Source organism: Sapajus apella, unplaced genomic scaffold, assembly GCF_009761245.1.
Source record: "Sapajus apella isolate SASKATOON/1434 unplaced genomic scaffold, GSC_monkey_1.0 scaffold26, whole genome shotgun sequence".
In the NCBI taxonomy this organism is placed as follows: Eukaryota; Metazoa; Chordata; class Mammalia; order Primates; family Cebidae; genus Sapajus; species Sapajus apella.
The window spans coordinates 10,873,781-10,894,851 of NW_022436966.1; the positions used below are offsets into that span (position 1 = coordinate 10,873,781).

At 39.5% G+C, this 21,071-nt stretch overlaps 1 long non-coding RNA gene across 1 annotated transcript in view; it reads right to left on the bottom strand.

The window, feature by feature from the left end:
* Positions 1-6,042: 6,042 nt before the first annotated feature.
* LOC116560561 overlaps positions 6,043-21,071 on the bottom strand; it is a 77,116-nt gene continuing 62,087 nt past the window's right edge. Inside the window, exon 4 of the long non-coding RNA XR_004273021.1 lies at positions 6,043-6,229. This is a non-coding gene — a long non-coding RNA (uncharacterized LOC116560561). The remainder of the gene's footprint in view (positions 6,230-21,071) is intronic.

The window sequence follows — 21,071 nt, forward strand, 5'->3', positions numbered from 1 at the left end:
TGCCTGGTTAGCAAGAATGACCTATTACCTAATTCCTGGTTACCAAGAATGAGGTATTACAAGTTTGGTGCAGAGCCCAGCCATTAGTTAGGGTTCCAAAATGAAAACTATTATTGCTATTAAGGAACTATCCTCTAAAGGCAATTAACATTGGGCAGAGTAGTACATTGAGTTCTTACTGCTCATGCTTCCTTACTTACAGGGAGTTTTAAAATAAAACAGATCTCCATAGGTCCAGATATTTGACAAGGGATTTGTTTGCAGGGAAAGAGATAATACCGAAATTGGGAAACTGCCTGGGAACGAAAGGCCCTGGGGGCTAGGGTGGAGCTGGATCTAGAAGAAGAGGTCAGAAGGTACCAAAACCAAATGTTACTACTGTGTGCTTCAAGTTTTGCCCAAGATTGCTTCTAGTTTCAACTTGATTCAGATATCAAAAATGCACTCATAACTTTGATACAATACGGTACACGAAAGAAACTAATCACAAAATCGACATATTGTCTGATTCTATTTATATGAAATACACAGAGTAGGCAAATCCATAGAGACAGAAAGTAGATTAGAGGTTTCCAGAGGCTGAGGGCAGAAGGGAATGGGGAGTGGCTGTGAAGGAATATGTGCTTTTTGGGGTGGATAAAAATATTCTAAAATTAGATTGCAATGATATTTGCAAAACTCTTTGAATATCATTGAATTGCATATTTTTAATGGATGAATTTTATGGTATGTGACTTATACCTCCATAAAGAGGCTTAAAAAAGAGAACACATTCTTATGTTCTGTTATTTTGAAGCCTAGAACTAAAGTTTTTTTTAAATTCCCTTTATTTTTTAAAACAATAAAACACCTGTACACATAGAAAAATAAATATATCTAATTTATGATTGTTGTTAAAACTCATAAAATTCAGTTAAGGTTTTCATTTTACTTTTACCCATTACATGTAAAAATGGCCAATTTCTTTTTTTTGAGATGAAGTTTTGCTCTTGTGACTCAGGCTGGAGTTCAGTTGTGCAATCTTGGCTCACTGCAACCTCCATAAAAATGGCCTATTTCAAACATAGTCTCCAATTTTGTGAGCCCCAAAGGGTTTAGTTACATGGATTTAGCCTCTATGATGAGCAGGTATGTCTTCTGCAGTGGAAATGCAAAGGAGTTTCTCATATCCAGGGTGATATTCAAAATATTTTTAAACGGTTACACAGTTGGGCGCTGACCAATCAGTATGAATGACAGCTGGAGGCCCCTTAGTTACTGGAGTTTAGAGGAATGGGGGATATAAGCCAGGGAAGTGAAGGGGGAGGGAGTAAGGAGTGAGAGCACTTGGGAAGCTCAAGTAGGGGTGCAATTAATAAGTGGCACAGGAGTTTTCACTATGTAAGCAGCTGGTTAGAACTCTTCTAAGGCATATCCGTCCACTGTATCTCCTGTGTTCCATCAGAATGCACACATGACTTTCCAAATGTGGCCTTCAAATCTTAGAAGTACAGAGATTATCTACTCTACTCCTGACATTTTATAGATGAAGAAACCATGGTTGAGGGAAGGTGAGTGGCTTGCTCAAGATGCATGAATAATGAGAGTCAGAATGAGTTCCCACATCTCCAAATCTCAATTCAGGTCAGCTGAGGTGGGCAAAACATCCTCATACCAAATTAACTTGCCCACTCATCATTTTTGTACCACTTCCAAATCAGACTTTCAATTTACTTTCTACTTGTGTATATAAAAAATGTGTATATATTCTTCATGAGAGCAAAAGATCTTGGAAATGGAAAACAAAAGGGCAGTGGGTCCAGACTTCTGGATAATCGTTTGTAACTTATGTCAACGGAAAGCATGAGTGTATATATGTAGCACATCCCAACAGAATCCATGCATTGCTGGAAAAGCAAACTTGGAGAGAATAATCAAAGTCATTTAAAGTAAAATTTGCTGGCATGCAATCTCATCTTATAACTTTTGTCTTCCTAGTTATCAAAAAGAAAAGATTATAAAAGAAAAAAAAAAGAAGAAAAGAATTCTGTTCACCTTATAGCTTACTTAGAAAACTGCCAATAAAATAACGCAGGGAGACCTTTTGGGTACTTCAGATTTTGTGTGTATTGAGGGAGAAATGAATATAGTAATTTATTCATATTTTCATAATAACTACTGATATTTGAATGGCCATTTACAGTTTTAAGTGTTTTCCTAAGCACGTGGATCAAGACTATTGGCATGGGAAATTTTTTACAGTATATTATTGCTAAGTAGAAATGCAGACTACAAAAATAGTATGAACATTCAAGATGCTATTATTGTTTAAAAAGAAGGTATTTGTGTGTGTATGTGCATGTGCGCACACACTTATACAAATTGAGAAGACATATTGAAATACTATCTATTCTCCTTGATTGGTTAGATTATGAGTTCTTCTTTGGCATTTTTCTTAGTATTTTTCTGCTTTGTAAGTTGCTTGCTTTGAACATGTATTACTTTTGTCATTAGAAAAAAGTTTAAAAGTGCTTTCATCAGCCTTTTCTTCACGCGTTTTTAACAACCATGTGAGGTATAACACCTCACTTTATAGAAGATGCTATTGAGGTTCAGAAGAACTGAGTGACCTACTGTTTGACAAGTAGCAAGTATTAGAGCTTGGGTTTTCATCTAGGCCATCTAATTCTAAGCCTTATGCCTTTTCCTCTACATTATGACACTCAATTCTCAGAGCTGGCTTATGTGGCAGCTCACTATACCGTGTTCAGGGCTATCTTCATGTTGCCCTGTAATAGAGCATCATTCATTCATTTGTACCTGTTGATCATTTTATAGAAACCAGTTTTCCAGTTAAAATGGTAGCAGTTCTGGATGTGGACCAACAACTTGAAGCAATTAAGCTTCCACAACAAATTCCTATAGATTTATTCATGTGAATAGCCATTATTTCAAAGTAGTGTACTATGTAACACTCTCGAACCTTAAAAGCTTCCTGGAAGATCTCTTGGACTCTGTCATCTTTCTCCATATCCAATTTCTACTCCTATCAGTTTTTCAAGGTGAGTTTTTCCGTAACATTTTTTTTCCCTCTTTTTTTAATGTGACCTTTTTCTTAAAAGCTACTTCTTGCTTGCTAATAGGCCCTGTTCCACTGTGAAAAAACAACGAGAATCGTGAGGGAATTAGAGCAATGGAGCTAAATGTGACCACAAGCTCTGCTGGAAGCTGGAAGCTCTGCAAATCTAATCCATTATCCCATTACTTCACAGATGAGCTCAGAAAGCTGCTGCTGTTTATTTTCTGGGCATGGAAAGAATTCTCAGTCAAATGAAAGTCTCTGCCTTGGGATTTATTGAACACTTTTATTCTTTGACTTTTCACACAAAATTTGCAGCATCAGGTAAATATTGTGAATAATCAACAATGTTTAGAATAGAAAGATTAAGAGTTAGAGACCTTATAACCACTTTGTGAGATAGACAGGGAAGTTCTGGATGTGTTAGGCCATTCTTGCATTGCTGTAAAGAAATACCTGAGACTGGACAATTTATAAAGAAAAGAGGTTTAATTGCTCATGGTTCTATAGGCTATACAGGAAGCATGGTGCTGGCATCTACTCGACTTCCAGAGAGGCTGCAGGAAGCCTACAATCATGTTGGAAGGTGAAGGGGGAGCAGGCAGTCACATGGCCAGAACAAGAGCAAAAGAGAGTATGGGGATGCTACACACTTTTAAATGACCAGGTATCTTGAGAACCCACTCCTTACCATGAAAACAGTACCAAGCCATGAGGAATCCACCCCCATGAGCCAAATACATGCCACCAGGCTCCACTTCCAGCATTGGGGATTAGAATTCAACATGAGATTTGGTCAGGGACAAATATCCAAACTACATCACTGAGTTAAGGCAAATCTTTTGGACTTTGTGTACTTTGGCTGGTAAAACTCCACCTTTATCCTTCAGGGCTGAGCTGTGTTGTCCTGGGCCCCATGACAATGGTTTCTAGGTGTTTGTTCTTTCTGCTTTTTAAAAATAATACATGTCTTCACCAGCGGAGAGGGTGCCAATTTTTACGTGATCCAGATGTTCCTAGACCTCATAGGCAGCCCTGTTCTGGGCTCACAGACGCCTTGAAGTGGGACTTAACACTTCAATTTGTTCTTGTTATACTTCTCAACAAGAAAAAATCAACTCCACTCAACAAATTGATAAGAAATACAGATTTTATTGTAGGTTTTGTGGAGAAAGGCATGAATGGATTATATGATGCACCACATAGCAAATTTTAGTAAAAATTCCTGTTTAACACATGGGGTCTCCTCAGGAAGTTCCCCTTAGCCACTTTTCCCCCCTTCAATCTTGCCCACACATAAACTCCACGTTTTCCCTGGTTCATCTGGATCTCATTCATTTTCCATTCGCCCACCCCCCCCACCCCCACCCCTACCCTCACCCACCTCCTACGATAAATAAATAAACAGGATTTTTCTTATGCAGAACAATTTGAACTGTCTTAACCTTGCATCCTCATTCCCATCACTCTGTTCAGCAAAGAACCTCCTTTGGAGGCAGCTGGGTATTGTAAATTGCAGGTAATTTTTCTCTGTCACAGACAATTTTTTCCCTTGTCACAGTAGTGTTGGTTTAGCATGCCAAATTTTGAAACTGTAGGTCCAAATTCCAAGGAGCTTTTCTTCAAAGGTATATTAGCAAAAGCTTGCATCTTTCTTTAGCAGAGCTGTCTCAGAGATGAAGAGAGACAGGGCCTTAGATGGGAGGAAACTAAGGAATTTAAGGCAAAGAAAAGAAAAACTAAAATTTATTAGGCTCCGTGCTAATAAATTTCCTTACATACATTATTTCATGGCATCTTTACAACCTTATTTTACAGAGAAGGAAACTGGGGGCTTAGAGAAGTTAAAATAAATTTGCAAAGTCTCATTGCCAGTAAGAGGTGTAGCTGGGATTCCAAAGCCAAGTCCATCGGCTCCAAAGTGTGAGGTCTTTCCTTATGTGCCATCACCTTCCATGGGCTTGGGATTTCCAATATTTAGAGAACTACCTCCTCTACCATCCCATCAAACTTCTTGGCAGCTCAGCATTGCATCTGTCCACAGAAAGCCATTTCTCTTCTTACACTAACCTGGACCAGGGACAGCTGGATTTAACAGTCTTGCCTGGCTCAGTCTTTCCCTGTTCCATTGCCAGTCCTATCCCTGCAGCCACAAGGATTCCTAACATCTCAAGGGAAGGTCAAGGTATTGACACTAGTGGGACAGGGATAGTAGATGAACTTGACTGCTGCAGTGGAAAGGACCTCGGAGCAAGATTGAGGTTAGGCAGAATTTAGTGACAACCATAGGATAAATCAGTGTATATGCCTCCTTGATCTCTTTGGAAACAAATTTTTGCACACAGTGCAGTGAAACAGGAAAGAAAAGAATTCATATTTAGGGACCGGTTCTCACAATGTTTCTCAATCATACAAAAGTAAAATTTTTTAATTTTATATATTAATGGTTTAGCAACTTGACATGAACAGTTAGTCTTGCAATATAAAATCAGACAGAACATATTTTAGTTTCCTCTGTCATCTCCAAGATGCATTATTTTTATAAACACAGGGCAAACTGCATGTGGATTTACTTCAGCTGCCACTTGGTGCCTGAAGTATCATCGTTCAACTTACTTAATTTCTTTCTACTCCAGCTTCTTTAATTATGAAAGGAAGAATGTAGACTGGATAATTCCCAGGTTCCCTTCCAGCTACATAGTTTACAGAGTGGTAGACATCTGCAAAGTGCCATGTCCCTTGTGAAAAATACTATCTCATCGTACTGTGTAGAATCTCAAATCGAACATATCTAGCAGCAATCATAACTCAATAGATATTTGTAGAATAAATGAATTTTTAAATGTGTTACTGCTTTGAACTAACAGTGATTATCAGTATCTCATGCCTACTTTATTTGTATGCAGTATAAGCTAACTACTGAATTTTTTAAAAAATATTCTAGTTCTGTTCTCTTTTTAAACTTGCCTTTTAACAGGGGGATGCTTTTTTCAAATGAAATCCATGTTAGAGATCAATTTATATAAAATGGATAAAAATAGAGCACCTCATATTGAAACTGGAGTGGGAAGCCCCTTCCACTCACCGCCCCCCTTGATCCTGAGAGACTTCCAAGGAACTCATTGGAACACTCAGAGATTAGTGTGAAAATCATCAATCCGGCTAATTCCACTAGAACCAGGCAGAAATATCCATATCACTTGAGACTTTTGTTTTTGAAATCTTCTGAGATGAGTCCACTAATAGGAAGAGGTGCTTACCTAATAAACAAAAAGTCTAACATAAGACCATCAGGTAACTATGTTTGCTTTCCTGATGATGTTTTTCTAATATGGATGAGAGAATAAAATACTCTTACAAAGATTTAGAGCATCAAGATACTTCAGGCACAGATGGAACATGTTTTACCACGAATCTGGACATCTGGGAGATGGTTCAGAGCAAGTTAAGCATAAGAGGATTTATCCTGATGCTGTCTTTGGTTGGAGCCTGAAGTCAATTACATGTATAAAGTTCTAACCCTCATGCAGCTGTGCTTTTCCTTACGCTGCTGATACTTGGCATCGAAGTCTAGGATTCTTTTCATTAGGAAATTTTTCTCATGAATAGTGTTTTCTGCCAAAGGGAACAAACTTTCTCCAAACAGAACAGCATTACAAAATGCACAAGGAAGACATTTGCCAATAGGAAATCACACAGTGAAATGTCTCCAACTGTGGATGACCCACAGTTGAAAGTAGTTGAGAGAAAGGTACAGTCAAGGGCCCACACAATACACTGGGTGAGGCTGCGGCACATGCTATTGTCAGAGGGCCATGAACACTGAATCTACCAGGGGACAACTTGGCTTAAGTCCAGCAAGTGATCATTTCCTTTATATTTCTTTGGAAAAATGGAAACACTTTATGTTCAAAAATACTGTTTCACTGTAGGCCAAGTTTAAGGTATGGATAAACTTCTGAGAATATTAACAACTATCTGATGGGGAAGTGTGGAACAACCTCTATTAAACAACAGCATAATTAAAAATTTTATTTTTCATTGACTATAACATTAAGAATGCATCAAGAAAAAGAGCCTATCTAATAATGGTTAAATTTAGGAGCTAGGGCCATTGGGAAGAGGCTACATCTAACTCTGCTTATATTTAGCACAATGCTAGCAGTCAATACACTTAACATAATTTTACTATATAAATTGATTAATTACACAGGCAGATAAGGCAAATAGTTCATTTTTGTAATAGTTAGAAAATTCAGGGTATAAATACTTCAGAGATGGTCAATTCAGTTCCTAGCTCAAGAACTTATAATCTAGTGTTTAGTCTCAGAAACAGGCAAGTAATTGAAGAATTGGAGAGAATATGATGTGTATAAGCACAAGGAGAGCAGAGGAAAGAAACACCTTAATCCTGCAAGGGTGATTGGGGGAGGCTTCCAGGGGAGATGACACCTGGGCTGAATCTTGAAGGATAAGTAAGATAGAAAGGAGGAAAGTGGGGAAAAGGGAAGTGGGGATGGAATGGGAAGAGGAGGTCTAGATAAAGAAAGCAGCTAGTACAAAAAGAAAAACGCATTAGTGCTGTGTGGTTGAAATATAGTGCTTGTGAGGGGATGGGAAGAGATTTGGCTAGAAAAGGAGGCATGAAGGAAATGCAACTGTCAAACTAAGGCGTATGAGCATCAGTTATTAAGGCTACAGGCAGCCATTAAGGGATTTCAGCAGAGAAATAATATGACCAGATAAGCATGTTAGAAACAATTCATTAGTAGTAGTATGATGTCAAATTATAATTTCCAAAGAGTTAAAAAACATAAGTCACATTAATAGAGCATGGACACTGGTCAACAGGCTCTTGCCACTGTGGGTGGAGGAATGCACACTGCCCACACAATCCGTCCCCGCTGGCTGATTCCCCACCCTCCATCACACCATGGAGGTAGGTGGTCACCTTTGGCCCTGGGCCCCCCAAGGTGCTGAGCTCACTGTTGTTAGAGATAGAAAAATAATTATTAGACCACGAAAGAATTGGCATTTGTGTTCTTGAAATGAGCCACAGGTCATCTGATTTCACTAAAATTATTAACACCACAGAGAATCTGATGTGGGAATTGTTAGCCACTGCGGATGACTACTGTACAAGGTCATTTTTGTGCAAGAAGGCGGGTCTGGCAGTTCATTGCTGTCCCCTTAAACCCAAAGTGCCTAAAAGCAGGAAGGTGTGCCAACTATGTAGTGACTGGAGCTTGGTCAGCTAAAGCTGTAGAAGCTTCCAAGAAGTTTGAGATTGTGATTATCAGCTACCCTAAATGTGGGAGTTATATGAAAATATCAGATTCAAGCATCTGGAACCTCACCCTTACAGCTTCCACGTGTAATACTGTACAAATAACTGGCTCAGAGTGGCATTTGACTTTATATCTGATCTAAGGAAGCACTACTGGTTTGCCACTTATCCTCAAACTTTCTATTGAAGGCAGTGGATGCCTCCGGGTTTGGTGTGATTTTTGCTGGTACCCAGAAGCACATTGGTTGTTCTGAGATGACAGTAGTAATTACCTGCAATGATTGCTGGGGTCACCCTCAGAGAGTGGCCCTCCATCCTGGAATACAAAGTGCATGTTGGAAACAACTTCTTGTACAACATGCGACAGTATTTCAGCAACTATGTCATGGGCTTGTGACTGGTGTAGATTAAGAATGATGGCACTGCAGCAGTGATAGAGAAGCTTAGCTCCATCAAATCTAAAATAATAATTTATGATATTTTTTATAGTTCTCAATGATTCTATGAATGTACAGTAGAGCCTCATAATATTCCATCATGAGGAAAATGAATATTCCATTTCATATTGTCAATGTCAAAGGAGATTTTGCTTTAGAAAAAAAAAAAAAGATTTCTTGAAAAAGCTCTTGAACTTTAATCTCCTTGGAAGAGCACATATCTCCTCTCTGTAAAATACCATCAAGAGTGAAGATGTTTAGAAGCTGGCAGCCCTCATGAAAAATATTTTACAGATGCATCAGCCATGAATACATCCTAACCAACATATACTCTGCCCTTGAACAACGTAACAAAATTAAGTAACTTGGGAATACATATGAAAACTTAAACATGCTATTTTTCTCGAATGAATGTGCTTATGATAGATTCTTTTTTCAGAGAACAGCGAAACATGACTAGTTTGGGAAAGTCATGGAACTTAACAGCCACCTTAATTCCAACTTGAACTGGAAGCAGTTTTAAAATCTTCCTGTTGCTTGTCTAATGAATTCCAGCTTCATTTGTCTTTGCTGCTCTTTTTCTAGCTAAATTTCAGTATTCAGGCTTATCTGTTGACTTAATTTGCAAGTTGCAGTTAATTATGTCTGGAGGCATGGGAGCACACAGCTTGGTTAATAGGTGGGGCCCTCTAGGTGCAAATCTAGATTCTGGATTCTAGACAGCAGTGGAGTCTCCTGGGCTCTTCAGCTAATTTTAAGGTCAAATTGACCATTTTGTGAGTATTTAAGAGCTTCAGGCAAAAAGTCAAACTGTTGATATTTCTTTATACAGTTATATGCATAAAGAGATAAAAGCGACATACTGTATGTATATATAGCAGGGTATGTTTTAATGCTATATAGTTTATATTCTATGCATTTATTTTCTTTTACTTCACTTTAATTTTTTTTTGACAGAGTAAGACTCTGTCACCCAGGCTGGAGCGCAGTGGCGCAATCTCAGCTCACCACAACCTCCGCCTCCCGGGTTCAAGTGATTCTCCTGCCTCAGTCTCCCGAGTAGCCAGGACTACAGGCCAATGTAAGGAATGGTGATTTATCCATGAAGATTTAAAATAACTAATAGAAAAGATATTATTTGTTTATTGTTTAATCAGCACAGACAAAGATTCTTCCTAGAATCCAGGCACCAACTCCTCTTACTCAGATTCAGAAACCATTTCTTCAAGTTCTTTATTGAAGAACTGTTCCTGGCTAATTTCCTATCTTTCACATCAATAAAGAAGAGTTGCTCTGCTCTTAATTCTCACAATGTCATGGCTCTTTAAACCTGCTTGTATTTAAACAATATAGATCTTCTTACCTCTGAAGTTCCCTGATTATAGTTTATTTAATACTGGTGATATCATTACTCATGACTCTACCACACATCATGCCGCAGGGCTGCCAATCACTCAAAGGGTGTCATTGATGATGACCACAAATGAGATTCTTACCCAGCTTATGCAAGAAAATGTGAACTGTAATTTGTTTTCTGATCATGTTAAATTTACTGATAGGAACTGTACGGCAAAAACTTAGAAAACGTCTTCCAACTTAATCTCTCATTTTCCATGATTCCTGCATTCCTACAATGTGATCTCTTTCCATCTTGGCCACACCTCTGCCTTCCAAACCCCACCACCAGCAGGAAGGATAAGTTAGGGGGCCCGGGGCAGAGCCAGAAAATCGGTCCCGTTTGCACAAAAAAGTCAGATCCTTGACCGGAAAGGCTTAAGATAGACCTGAGAGACCATGATGTCATTGATAGGAAAGGCCCATTGGCATTGAGGGGCAACGGCCTCTAAATCCCTCAAGTAGACAGGCAAGGCCACCCCCAGGGTGGCCTGGAGCCTGCAGATCATCCTGCATGCCAGTGGTGAGGGGTGGAGTGTGCACAGGGTACACAATACCCACTGCCATCCCTGCTGCCCTCGGGTCCTGTGCACTGGAAGTGACACTGTAGTGGGAACACTCATGGATATGGGTACCCCAAAGGCCTGACCTTGTCTTTAGTCCAGCACGAATGAAAATCACTCCAAATCAGCGTGTCTTCACCTTTCTGGTGGCTCAGTAATCCTGCAAAAGAAATATCTCACTGGCCAGTGGGAGTAATCTGCTCACCAGGCCACCCTCCAGAACTCAGGAACCATCTCATGGGGGAGAGTGTCAGAGCTCCTCTAGGCATCTGGTCAACCTTATGGTGGTGAAGAGGTGTGGTGGTGGAGGGTCAGAGAATGCCCCAAAGGAGAAATGTACCCTGGGGAGAAACGGAAACCTGGGATCCTGAGTCCCAGTTTGGGTATTGGGTACCTTGCCCAGATAGCACTCCCAGTCCACAATGGTCCTAGTCACTGGAGCACTCACAAACTTTTGAGAAAAGTACTTTTGAGGACTGGGACCCATGTAAGATAAGGTTTTAGCTCAGGTGCAGGACTGCACTGCACTCCCTAGCTGATCTCCTGCACTGGAGAGAGAGTTAGAACATTCCAAGCAAGGCACTCCAAAGCCTGGGGCCCAGAGCAGAGGCCCCAAATGTCAAGTGTGGTACAGCAAGAACTACCTAGTTTAAAAAAATAAACAATTCTAAGTTCTCTGTAAGCCCCTTGCAGATCCCACCCCTAGCCCTTCATACTCAGAGATTAATGGATTTATCTCTGAGACAAAGAAAAGGAAATCAAAATGTTCCTTATTTTTTTTTTACCACATATATTTGTGTTCTTTTCTTTAAAAAAAGACATTGCTGGGCATCATGGGGCATGCCTATAATTCCAGCTATTGGGAGGCTGAGGCAGGAGAATCACCTGAACCCAGGAGTTCGAGACCAGCCTGGGCAACATAGTGAGTCCTTGTCTCATAAAAAAAATAAAATAAGACATTGGTTTTTTTTGTTAACATCATATAAATAAAATGTATGTATTCTTGCTTCTTCATTGAATCCATAGATCAATTAGAAGAGAATCGAAATCTATATGATATTGCCTTACAATCCATGAAAATCATTTATCTCTTCATTTAAGCCTTCTTTAATGTCTTTTAATAAAATTTTACAGTGTTTTCCATTTGGTACTTACTTTGCTAGATTTATTCTGGGTACTTGATATTGTTGATGCTGTTTAAATGATATAGTTTTCAGTTTTATATTTTCAAACCAAGTTGTTGCTAGTGGATAAAAAGTGCAATGGATTTTTATATCTTGATTTTGTAATGAGCAATCTGACCAAAAAATTCTCATTAATTTTCATAATTTGTATATTTCTGGGGTTTTTTCTATAGGTGGTCATATGCCATCTGTGAATAATGAAAGTTTTGTACCTTTCTCTCCATGCATATACTTTAATTTCTTTTATTCTTCCATTATTGAGCTAGCTAGGTTCTCTAATACAATGTTGAATAGAAGTAGTAATAGTAGACACCCTGTCTTTTTACGTATCTTACAGGGAATATTTTCAATGTTTCACCATTAAGTATAATGTTTGCTGAATGTTGAAGTAGATACTTTTCAGTAAGTTAGAAAATTTCCTTCTAAGCTTAAGAATTGTTATCAAGGCTGAATTTTATCATTTTTATATCTATTGAGATGATTATATGATTTTTCTCTTTTAATAGATTTATTTCATTAGGTGGTTTACCAACGTAATCCAACTCTGTGTTCCCGGAATAAATCTACCCTGGTTATGATTTATTAACTTTTCCATACATTTCAGCATTTGGTTTGCTAATATTTCATTTAGATTTTTTGTATCTTCATAAATGAGTTGGCCTCAAGTATCAAAGCTATGCTAACTTCATAAAATGAGCTAAGGGAGCATTCTCTCTTTTTTATCTTTGGAGTAGTTTGTGAAAAATTGTAATTATTTGTCCCCTGAATATTTGTTTTAACTCACCAGTAGAATGATCTGGTCTTGAGGAATTGTCAAGATTGAAAGAGAATAAAGAGACAGGAAGCTTTCTGCTTGGATCCTGAACAAGTAAAAGGACATTCATGGGGGGAAACTCTAATACAGCCTAAAGATCAGTTAATGCTATTGTACTAAAGTTGATTTCTTAGTTTCGATTAATTGTACTATGGCTATGTAAAGTGTTAACAATAGGGGAAACTGGATGAATGATATGTGTGAATGCTTAGTACTATTTATTGAACTTTTCTATAAGATCAAAATTATTTCAAAGCAAAAAGTTTTTTTAAAATGAGGGTGGAGATTGAATAAAAAGGAAAGGCAAGTGCTGACAATCATTGAAGCTGAATGGTGGGTACGTAGTTCATTTTACAATTTTCTCTACTTTTGTGCATTATTTAAATTTCTATAATTAAAAAAATTTTAAAGTAAAATAACTATCTGGTTTTGATATTTACTTTGTGGGACAATTTGAAACCAATTCCTTTTCTTTAATGTTTTTTGGAATGTTAATTTTTATTTCCTCTTGAGGAAGTTTTAGTAAATTCTATTTTTTCTACAAACTTACCCATTTTCCTAAGTTCTCCAATTTATAGCCCTGACGTACATTTTCCTCCTAATTAACCACTTAATGTCTGCATCAACTCTAATTATAACTTCTCTTTTGTTCTAATATTTACCTATAAAAGGCTTTCCAAAGAATTTTTGGCCTTATGAATCCTGTTTTTATTTTCTATATTATTAATTTCTACTATCTTTATTATTTCTACTCATTTCTTTTTATGTCATTATTGTTTTTCTAACTTTTTACCTATTGTTAGCCTTTCCTCTTTTCTAATACAAGCATTTAAGGCAATAATTTTTCACTAGACCTTACTTTATCTACTTTAATATGTTTTTGTTTATAGTATGTTTGTGGTCACACACTGTATTTTCTAATTTCCCTCATAATTTCTTCTTTAGCTCACATTATTTAGAAGAAGATATCTTAATTTCTCAAATATGGACTTTTCTAGTTATCCTTTTGTTATTGATTTCTAACTTAATTGCATTATGTTCAGAAACTGTGGTCTATATGATTTCAGTTTTTAATTGTTGAGATTTGTATTCTAACCTAGCATTGTGGTCAATTTTCAAAAATACTCCATGTTGGTTGAAAATAATCTATATTGTGTAGCTGTTACATGCAGTGTTCTATATACTGCACTTAATCAGCACCAGTTTGTTCACTGTGTGACTCTAATCTTCTTCCTTACTGATTTGGTCAACTTGATCTAGGTACTTAAGAGTTTAGAATTCTTACATCTTCCTGGAAGACACAACCTTTTTTATTTACGATACTCTTTATGAAACATTCTCTTTATCTTTTGTGAAGGTTTTTGCCTTAAGGGTTATTTTGTCTGATACTAGTATAGCAACACCAACTTCCTCTTCGTTAGTATCTGCATGATATAATTTTTTTCATGGTCTTATTCTCAATTTTTTTGAATCCTTGTGTTTTAAATGTGACTTAAGATAATATACCTGCATTCTTTCAAACACAATATATACTACCTGTCAGTCTTTGCTTATAAGTTGAGTATTTAGTCTATTTTACTTAATTATTGATACATTTGTATGTATTTTTGCCATCTTACATTATGCTTTTTATGTCTCTTGAACCTTCAATATTTTGTTTTTTTCTCTATTCTCATCTACTTTTGCATTATTTTTCTCTTTCCACTTTTTCCCTTAATAGTTAAAAAGTTCTACATATTTGGTAGTTATGCTAGAAATTTTAACTTGGGAACTTAATATCTTTACCATCCTACCACACAATAAACACTTTAACTCCGATCCTCCCCTCTCAGTTATATGCTATTGACAGCTGTGTGTTCCATTTCTATCTTGTTTTTTTAGCCCCTAAAGTTATTATTTTTTTAAAGAGATTATTATTGATCTTTGTAGCCAATACTTATTTACAATTAAGCACATATTCAGCACTCTCCTTGCTCCTCATTCTTTTATTCATCACTGACCTTCCTTGTTCCCTTTCTTGCTGCCTAAAAAGCATCCTAAAGAGCAGACCTTAGAACTTCCTTTAGTGAGGGCTTATTGATGGCAAACTCTCGTTTTTGTTTGTTTGAAGGTGTCTGATTTTGTCATTGTTTTTGAAAGATAATATACAAATTCTGGTTGACACTAATTTTCTTTCAACACATTGAAGATTTTAAACTTTTTCTGACTTCTGTAATTATTAAGTCTAATTGTTGTCTTGTTGAAAGTATGCTTATCTGTCTTTCTCTTATCTCTCTCAAACTTATTTGTTTACGGTATTCTGTAGTTCAACTATATTATGTCCAAGTGTGAATTTCCTTTTATTTATCCTTATTGGGATTGTTGGGCTTTTAAAATCTGTGGTTTGCCATTTCTAAAAAATCCTCAGCTATTATTTCTTCAGTTATTACTTTTACCCCTCTTTTTCTCTCCTGTCTGTCTGGAGCTCCTATTAAATAATTGTTAAATTTTTCACAAGACTGTCTTCATGTTTTATAACCTCTCGTTCATATTTTCCATCTCTTAGGGCTACATTCTGGAAATTTTCTTGGATCTATCTATCTGAATCTATTCTCCAGTTGTGGTTATTCTGCCATTAAACTTGTCTATTGTATTTTTAATTTCGAATATTATATCTTAAACTTCTAGTAGTTCTTTTGGGTCTTCTTCAAATCTTCTGGTCATGTTTTATGTATATTTTCATTTTTCCTTTTAATATATTTAATAGGCTTATTGTATATTCTGTGTTTAGTAATTTCAATAGCTAAAGCTTTGCAGTCTGATTCTGCTACTTGTTGCTTATGCTGGCCTTTGTTCGTGCTACATTATTGCTATAGTTTGGTTTGTCCCTGCCAATACTCATGTTGAAATTTGATTCCCAATGTGGCAGTGTTGGGAGTGGGGGCCTAGCAGGAGTTGTTTGTGTCCTCATTAATAGATTATGGGGTGGATTCCTCATTAATAGGTTAATGCCCTCCTGCTGGGGTGAGTATTTGCTTTTGTGGGAATGAATTCTTTCAGAGAGAGCAGTTTGTTAAAGTCTGGCTTCTTCTCTTGCCACAGGATCTCTTTGCAGGTATCCCCCTCCTTCTGCTGTCAGCCATAGTGGAAGCAGCCCGAGGCCCTTGCCAGATGTAGCTGTTCATACCTGGACTTTCCAGCCAACAGAATTGTGAGCCAAATAAACCTCTTTTCTTTCTAAATTACCCAGTTTCAGGGACTCTGTTATAGCAACACAAAACTGACTAGAGCAATTATTTCCTTTTGCATTTTGTGATTTTGGCTATGAGCTTATATTTCTTTAGAGTTTACTGATGAGAAGTCATTGAGACCTGTGTTGAAAATGGGTACTTCTAGAATAGATTTGCATTGGTTTCTGTCAGTTGCCTGGAAACTACAAATTAAGGTTTACTTTGAACTTAATTCTTGACTTGAATATTTTGGACTCTACAGTGTGAATCTGAGCTGCAAGACTATGTGAGCTCTGACTATGTTATGAGTTCTCAGGGGAGATGTTTTTTTCCTCCCTCCATTTAGAATCAAGTCTGAAGGCAGGCATTCTCTAGGGCTTGGGGGAAAGGCAGGAAGTTAATTTGTAGCTCATCCTTATACAAATGGTGTAGTCTTTTGTGAACAGACCTATCTCTAAGCAGAGGTGGAAGGGTCTACAATTAGACTTACTTTGTGTACACCTTGACCACTGTATTCACTTATTCACTCATGTGAATTCGGCAGATACTATCAAGGCAAAAGCCTCTCCAGATTTCTGCTTATACTCAGAAGTAAGGAATAATCAGAGGTCAAGTATTAGATGTAGGTGGAAACCCAGAAGTCTGAAATCAGTTCCAACAGGCTAAAGTCAATGTATCAGCAGGGCTGGTTTCTCCTGGAGGCTCTAGAAGAGAATCCCTTCTCTGCCTGGGAGCTTCTGGGAGATTATTGCATTCTTTGGATTGTGATTTCTTCCTTACATCAAGTCAACCTCGTTTCCATTGTTACATCTACTACTCCCTCTTCTGTAGTCAAATATTCCTCTGTCTCCCTTTTATGAGGACACCTGAGATTATATTTAAGGTCTACCTGGATCTCCAGGATATCTCCTTATCTCAAGATCCCTTACTTGGCTAGGTGTGGTAGCTCATCCCTCTAATGCCAGCGCTTTGGGAGGCCTAGGTGGGAGGATTGCTTGAACTCAGGGGTTTGAGACCAGCCTGGACAGGGTATGAGACTTAACTCTACAAAGAGACCCTACCTCTACAAAAAATTAAAAGTTAGCCAGATGTAGAGGTGCATGCCTCAGGAGGCTGAGGCAGGAGGATTGCTTGAGCCCAGGAAGTTGAGGCTGCAGTGAGCTGTGTTTGCATCACTGCACTCCCATCTCAAAAAAAAAAAAAAAAAAAATCCCTAACTTAATCACATCTGTAAAGTTTCTTTTGCCATATGAGGTAACATCCACAGGTCCCAGGGATTAGAATCTGGATATGTTTGGGGGCCATTATCCAGCCTACCACAACCTCCAATCTTCAGCTGCAGACTCAAATTTTCAGTTTCATTCTGAACGTCACTCATTACCCAGGCGCTTTAAACTCGCTTTTATCTAAAACTGAACTATATTCACCAGCTGTTAGTGACATCACCATCTTTCCAAGCATCCAAATGCTAAGTCAGTATCTACTGCTTCTCCTTTCACCCTTTGTATCCAACCAGCCACTGAGTCCTTGTCTAGTCTACCTTTAAAAGGTCTCAGATCCAGTCCTCTTCCTTATTTCCACTGCCACGGCTTTCCAGATCTTGCTAACTACTATAATTGTGACCTAACTGAATTTCTTACCTCTGTTTTTCTATGGCCATTAACCTGTTGCCTTCTATTTTTTTTTTTTTTTTGAGACATGGTCTCACTTTGTCACCTAGGCTGGAGTGCAGTGACACAATCTCAGGTCACTGCAGCCTCGCCCTCCTGAGCTCGAGTGATCCTCCCACCTCGGCCTACCAAGTAGTTGGGACTACAGGCACGGGCCACCCTGCCCAGCTAATTTATTATTATTATTTTTTGTAGAGACAAGGTTTTGCCATGTTGCTCAGCCTGGTCTTGAACTCCTGAGCTCCAGTGATCTGCCTGCCTTGGCCTCCTAAACTGCCAGGATTACAGGCATGAGCCACCACAGCCGGCCGAGTTATCTTTCTACAACCCAGATGACTAGGAACTCTCTTCTTAAACTTCCTCAGTGGTTCTACATTTGTCTACTCCATAAAATCCAAAATCATTCAAGAACCCTTGCAATCTGGCCATAAAGTGAGAGCCCAGTCTCATCTTGCCGTGCTCTACTGAATACTGTGTGTGGTAGGCAACCAAACTTTATCGTTTCCTGAAAAAGCCCCCTTGGGGCCTTTACAACTCTTCAAGAAGCAGCTGAGTGCTTAAGTTTTCTGAGAAATGTTGGGAGGCTCTGCCACACAGTTAGAATTAATGCTCTGTTTACACTTGACATATTGATTCACTTATTTACTAGTGGCCAACTATGTCTAGGACTCTATAGTAAGCATTGGGCATGAAATGGTGAACAGGATGCAGACGGATCTTTTCCTCACAGGGCTCATAGTCTAGAGGGTGCTCCAGACAAGTGAACAGGCTGTTATAATATCAGGCAAGTGTTCTGACAGGAAAGCATAAGATGGTATAGGAAGAGACAGGAGGGGCACCTAATCCACATACACATGATCATCAAGAAGTAGCAGCTAATCTGAAACCAAGCAGCAAATAAGAATGGAGGGAAAAGAGGGCTGGAGAGAGAATGTTCCAGGACAAGGGACGATGTGTGTAAAAACCGAGATGTGAGAGAGAGCAGTGTACCCACAGAACGGAAAGATCAGCAAGGCTGGAATGGAGACAGTGGGGTGGGGAATGTCGAGAGATGAGGATGGTGAGGTGAGCAGGCGGCAGAAATGAAGGAGGATTATTTGCTTCTTAGTTCAGCTACAACCAGGTTCTTGTAACACAACCAGGAAAGATTAGGCATGTGGCCACATTGAAAGGCAAGGAGAGTGAAATTTATTAAAAGAAAGCTCCCGGTGAAGAAAGAAGGGGGCATACAAACAGGCTCCCACCTCACAGACTGAATGCCAGGCCACTACACCTGAGCGGAGGCGAGCAGGCTCCTCCCTGCTGCAGGAGGCAGGAAATTCCTGTGGCTCCAGCCCAGTCTCGGTGCATCCCCCGTCTGTTGCAGGCACCCGCAGACGAGACTCTGGGCAGGTTCCCTCATCTGCACAGAAGCCTCTGATGTAAACACTTGTAGGGTGGTTGGGAGATTCTCCAGGAACCCCCGCTCCCCCCACACCAATCCTTATCTGCTTCCTGCATCTAACAGAAGGCCATAGTCAGAAGCTGGGCATTCTAAGTGCAAAGGAGGGCCACTGAAGGGTTTTGAGGGGGTGTGCCCGCTGAGGGTGACAAAAAGAGAACCAGATGCTGGGGAGCTGGTTCCATTTTGGAATTTTGTACAGCAACGTGCATTGTGCCCTGCTTTCTACCCTGCTGGCTCACCTCTGATGTCCGTGCAGCTGTGGGGGACATGTCCCTGCCCTCTGACACTATCACTTCTGCTTTTTTGGAAATCCCTCAGCCTGGGAAAGGTATAGCTCAGATGTGCCTCAGCTACCATTTCCTGGTGGCAGTCCTGAACCAATGGGTGCTGGGAATTGGTGGGCAAGCCCCAGCCTCCCAGCCTCCAGAGAAACAATTTTGAGTGACATAGATGATGATGAGCAGTCTATGCCCACAGTGATTATCCACTCAGCAATGTACCCTTTACTGGCTTTTCCTCCTCTGTCTCACTCGGGGGTAGGGGAATCCAAACTAAAGTAAGTGTCTGTAGGACTTCAAAGTAAAGATCCAAGTTAGACCTTCAGGAGATGAGATTTGGAGTAGAAGTATCAACTTATGTTTTCTTCCTAATGGGAGCTGACAACATAGAAGTAAATGAAATTTTCCAGTGAGAGGAGAAACGGGTCTATGAGGGACCTTGAGGAACAACAACATTTCTAGCATGGGCAGGAGAAGAGACAAGGAGACAGAAATGACCAGAATGAACAAAGAGAGTTTGCAACATGGAAGGCCAGGGAGGAGGAAGTTTCAAGAAAGAGGGGGTGAATCTATTCTGACAGCAGCCAGGGTGGGGAGCCAGAGTCAGAGCCAGTTCCTGGATCTTGCAGCTGAGGAGACCCTCAAGCATCCACAGCCCCCACCAGTGCAGGGAGGCCAGATCCTGGTGGTGGACTCCAGGGATGTGACTACCTGATGGTGGCAGCAACAGCAGCAACATCTAAGCCCAGGGAGTGGGTGTCTTGGGGAGAGACCCCAGGGCAGCTGAGGCGGCTGGGCTTCCTCCCAACTTCATCAGCCTTTGAGGCCATGAGAATCCTTTATTTTTTACAGCCCCATCCTGGCTCTGGGACACTGGGGATTGTCTTTGTGACTCCCTGACCTGGGACACCCCATTTTCTGAGGCATGGAGAGACATCACCTCAGTAAGTTGCCCATGCCCTGTGCTGGCAGCCTCTCTTTTGCCCCCAGACGTCCCTTGCTCCAGGTTCTGGCCCCAAATTTGTCCAAGGAGCCCCCCATTCAAATCTCCTCCCTGCTGCCACCTGGCCTTCCCTGCCCTGCAACGTGCTCTGCAAGCATCCAATGCCTGAATATCTTTCAGTATCATTTATGGCCTCTTCAGTCTCAGCCCAGCCATAAACTTCAATGCAAAGGAAAAGTCTAGATTAGTTTCACAGTTCTTTTAACAAGCAGACTTAAAAGTTGACGGCAATGCATTCCTTCTTCTCAGAGTTGAAGGCAAGCTCTCCCTGAAATCTGGGCGACCCCTGTCCTTTTCCCAAGACTGGGGAAGAGAAGTGAGAGTGGCAGCCAGTTCGGCAGGAAATTTGTTAGAAGGTGAAGAAACTCAGATGGGAGTGAAGAACTTCCACAGGAAGAGTCTGGGGGAACATCCAAGGATAATCAACATTCCCTTTATGTGTGGGAAGCAATGTGACTTTACTGTTATTGACCCTTTACAATATCCCTGTAAATATGTGTTTAGGGTTTTCTTCTGATAAAGAAAGAAATTATTACTCAGCCAGTAAATGATACCTAAAATTAAAGAGAAAGAAGGAGAAGAAAAGAAGGAAGGGAGAGAGGAAGTAGGGGCAGGTGAAAGTGAGGGAGGGAGAGAAAAAGAAAAAGAAATTGTTATTCAGCCAGTTAAAGATACTTAAAAAGAGAGAAAGAAGGGGAAAAAAGAAGGAAGGGAAGGAGGGCAAGTGAG